The 4,368-nt window shown below is 37.2% G+C and overlaps 1 long non-coding RNA gene across 1 annotated transcript; it reads right to left on the bottom strand.

The window, feature by feature from the left end:
- Positions 1 to 471: 471 nt before the first annotated feature.
- Positions 472 to 3,446, bottom strand: LOC133143240 (uncharacterized). The gene is made up of 5 exons (XR_009710386.1): positions 3,265 to 3,446; positions 2,706 to 2,849; positions 2,233 to 2,360; positions 1,305 to 2,060; positions 472 to 804 (listed from the first exon to the last, which is right to left on the bottom strand). It is a non-coding gene; the product is annotated as an uncharacterized LOC133143240 (long non-coding RNA).
- Positions 3,447 to 4,368: the final 922 nt, after the last annotated feature.

The following is a 4,368-nucleotide window of genomic DNA, read 5'->3' as shown; positions in this document are numbered from 1 at the left end:
GTAAGTGGGAAGTTGTGGAATAGGTATGCAAAAGATGAACAGTTGAAAATTGGAATGGGTTGAATCGGTTGAAAAATGTAGAAATTAGAATAGAAAAATGAAATTTTGGAGAATTTGGTTGAATTTCGAATTTGGAATCTTGGTAAGTGGGAAGTTGTGGAATAGGTAGGCAAAAGATGAACAGTTGAAAGTTGGACTAGGTAGAATCGGTTGAAAATGGTAGAAATTAGAGTAGAAAAACCAAATTTTAGAGAATTTCGAATTATTGGTAAGTGAGAAGTTGTGGAATAGTTAGGCATAAAATGCATGAGCTAAATGTTGAAACGGGTTGAATTGGTGGCAAAATGAATAAGTTAGAAAGGAAAAACGCTGTTAAATGACACTGAATGACGTATACATGAAGTGGGATTTAGCTGAACCTGTTGATGTTGGGACAATACAAATAGGTTAAAAAAATTTGGAAACTGCAGGTGAATATGTACATTTTAGAAAAAGCAGTAAGCAAGAAAACCAATAAGCGAGTAAAAACAGTACATACGCAAGAAGTATTAGTCAACAAGAAACAGTCAGCAAGGTAACTACTAAGAATCAAATCTGAATCTGTTCTTATTAGGCATAACGAAATCTGCATGACAACATAACGTCCACCAGGTGTCAGTGCTGAGTGACAGTTATTAAGCATGAGATGAACAGTTTAAAGTTGGAACATGTCGAAAAAGACATTCCTGTCCACAAATCCCATTGGAAAATAAGGATGCTGAGGCCAAAGACGTGTTGCTTTGACGTTGGGGATGTCTGGATAATCTGCAGTAAAATCAAAAACACCAAAAATAAATCCTCTATCCACATTAAAAGTAAAATAACAGTGTATTTAAAAGTTGACAGAATTACATTGCATGTCTAATGAAAAAATATGCACATCTCTTGAAACTTGTTACAAATGTAAGGCTGTGTGTGCAATTGTTACAGACAGAAATGATTAAGACAGCTCATCCGCTATGCAACATATTTAGTTTCAGCGTCCTCTACTGGCAAAAATACATATTGCACTTGGGCGCATGCGTTTCTTCCTCTAAATAGAAAACAAACCTTCCTATAAACCAAAAGTTCTGGGGAGGCAAGTGCCACATAATGTTGATCTTTTATTTATCAATGTATGCAAACGAATGGTTTTTATGTATTATCTATCCATTTACCTGGCCGTTTATTACACCCAAAAGCAAATATAGCTTTTTCTATACGATAGACATCCATTGTACATTCTCATATTAACCTTGAGAGGGTTTAAAAAAATATTTACGTACCATCTTTGTCGTTGCCTGATGGATCTGTCCAGGTTCCCCCTTCCTTAGTTGTGCGTTTTTTCGTTCGTGTCCACCGTGTTGCTTAAGGTGAGTCAGTTCCACATGGACTATGGAAAATGTGAGTCGGCAGACAGTGCATATTTTCCTCACACTTTTTGACAAATCTATTTTCTGCTTCACTGTCCACTCGGCAAGTTTGAAACTTGTGTGCTTCTTTTTAGTAATACTTACCCCCTTGCGGTCGCAGTAACTGCCTGGAACGCGTCCATGCTGCTGAGTTAACTTCTGCAATCTACTTTGTGGTGCCACCGCACATGAGATGATCGCATTCCGTATTGTTTTCTATGTTCTTTGGACAGCAGGCCAAAGAACGCTACCGTAAATTCTATCTATCAATCTAGAATGGGAATACATGCGACATCTGAGCAACATTTTCAAAATAAACCATAGTATTCCAGAATACTAAAATAAAGACAGCTGAAGTTACAAATATCCCAAAATAAGACATGGGTAAAATACCATTACTATAGATTAAAATAGATTGAAATCATATACTATACAATACATTAATACCATTAACTACACATTGAAACAATATATTTGCGACTGTATTTGCTATAAACAAAATAATAAACTGGGTCACCTAAATCGGCATATGACGTTGCCTCTCTCTCTCTCTCTCTCCAACTTGGTGTCGTGGAGCCACACCAGCATCTCTGGTCGCAGGTCGAAGAGGCCGGCCTCTGAGGGTGGTCTCTATAGGGGGCAAATGTTGATGAAGTGGTTAAATATATTATCATAATTTAATAAAAATGAATAAAATAAATTATTTTGTGCATTTAACTTTAAACTCTAATAGTAGAACATTTTAACCAGAACAAACAAGTAACACAAAATACAAACAACAGAACCAAAAAAAAAAAATTACCACAAAAACCCCTCTTCCACTCCTCTAATGGAAACATTCTGGTGGCATTGATGGCGTCCACAAACTCCTTGTTCAAATTCACCATTGATTTTAAAGGCCACAAAGCGAAAGGGCTCTTCTTCCAGTTCCTGCGCAAAGAAATTTCATGACAATTTATTATGTTTGAAACACCACGAGAAAACATGATGGATGGATGGATGGATGGATGGGGTTGGGTAGGTAGGTATGTAGCTTGGTTAGATATAGATATATAAACAGAAAGACAGACAGATAGACAGACAGACAGCTGTGTCTGAGACAATATCCTACAAAGTTGGTGATCCAGATTTTGAGAAAACTCCTAAAGCATGAATCTGACTTCAACCTTAATGATGGTGAGCCACTGATAGCAGTGCATCCCAAGTAAATAACAGTATTGATTCAATTGAGAACACCTTTGTTTATACACATAAAAAACTGCTTGCTTTAGGTACCTTTATTACAGTATTTTCTGTGGAGTGGAGCTCTACGCCACTAGAAGATGATGTTGTCATGTGTGTCATGGACAGCCGCTGTCCAAGTTTGACATGGAAAAAGTTGGTTTCGCGCCATGTGAGGACCTTAATTTCTCTTTGATCCTGTAATGAAAATGACAAATTAGTATTAGTTGTTGAAATGTAGATCTAGGCTAAGGCAACATGATGCCCTAAGGGACCTTACTCAGGTGAAATGAGAGTGTGACAGATATCTTTACTGACTCTCTCTCTCTCTCTCTCTCTCTCTCTCTCTCTCTCTCTCTCTCTCTCTCTCTCTCGACACAATCAACAGATTAGCATTAGCAATACGCTATCGCAATACAACAACAAAAATCTGCTATAAAACTGCTCCTCAACCAATTGTTTCTTTGCAATTGTATTTGCAATACCGTAATTATTCTAATAATTATCGCCCATATTCTAATAACCGCCCTGTGTGTGTTAGCGATAGCATAAATAAAACACTGATACCTCTAATTATCGCCCATGCTGCTAAAAAATTCCCCCCAAAACTTACGTTTTCCTCCGCGACCACATGCCGACGTCTTTGCGCAAGTTTAAATATGACTGATTTGACAGCGCGTTGAACGTCCCTTTTAATTTGTTTTTCTCCATAAACTATGATACAATTACACTCGTCACTCCGCAACAATATCCTCACACAATTACGTTCTCGGTGCATGGGCTCGAACAAGACGATCGCGTTAATATGACGTGTACAACACGTGATGTGCGACGGTAGCGTGTCGCATCGATGGCGGCGTCAATTGACGCACCCCGCTGTTAGAGGTAGCTCAAAACAGCCGCTGTCCTCGTGTTAAAAACACCAGTGAGATACTACATAAGGAAAATATACATATTATCGCCCTTTTCAGTGCCCCTTGGCAATCGGACAATAATGGGTGATCATTGGAATAAATACGGTAATTTAATAAAACGGGTACCTTAAATCCACGGAAGACTTTGCTTGTAATGATTTTACACAGCCACTAAGTGTCAGTGTCGAGCAACTGAATCAAGATCGCGATCGTATTTGCAATAGAAATATAATAAAACTAGGTCACTTAAATACGCAGTTGGAAAAATATGGGGAGAAGAAAAATTAAAGTATCTATTGAATTGATACAACTAATACATTTAATATAATGACGCAATACACAATTTATACACGGACAACAAAATATAACTAAGAGGTGAAATATATGATCATAATTTAGATTAAATTAATTCAATTTTATAAAAATAAATAAAATAAACAATGACGATTTTGTGCATTTAAATTCAAACTTTAATCATAGTACATATTAAACAGAACAACAAAGAAGTAACAAGAAACACAAACAATAGAACAAAATTTCAAACAAAATTACCACAAAAACCCCTCTGGGGGAAAATTAGGGCCCTCGGGGAATCTTTGGTTCCACTCATCCAAAGGAACCGTTTTGGTGGCATTGTTGAGGTTGACAAGCTCCACGTGTTTGCCTTTTATTTTAAAGGCCACAACATGAAACTGTTCTTCCAGTTCCTGCGCAAAGAAATGTTTTGACAATTTATTATGGGTTTAAAACACTACGAGAAAACATGATGCATGGATGGATGGATGGATGGATGGATGGATGGA

Source organism: Syngnathus typhle, linkage group LG18, assembly GCF_033458585.1.
Source record: "Syngnathus typhle isolate RoL2023-S1 ecotype Sweden linkage group LG18, RoL_Styp_1.0, whole genome shotgun sequence".
Taxonomy (NCBI): Eukaryota; Metazoa; Chordata; class Actinopteri; order Syngnathiformes; family Syngnathidae; genus Syngnathus; species Syngnathus typhle.
Note: the sequence above shows the minus strand (reverse complement) of the source record. Positions and strands in the feature narration are given on the sequence as shown.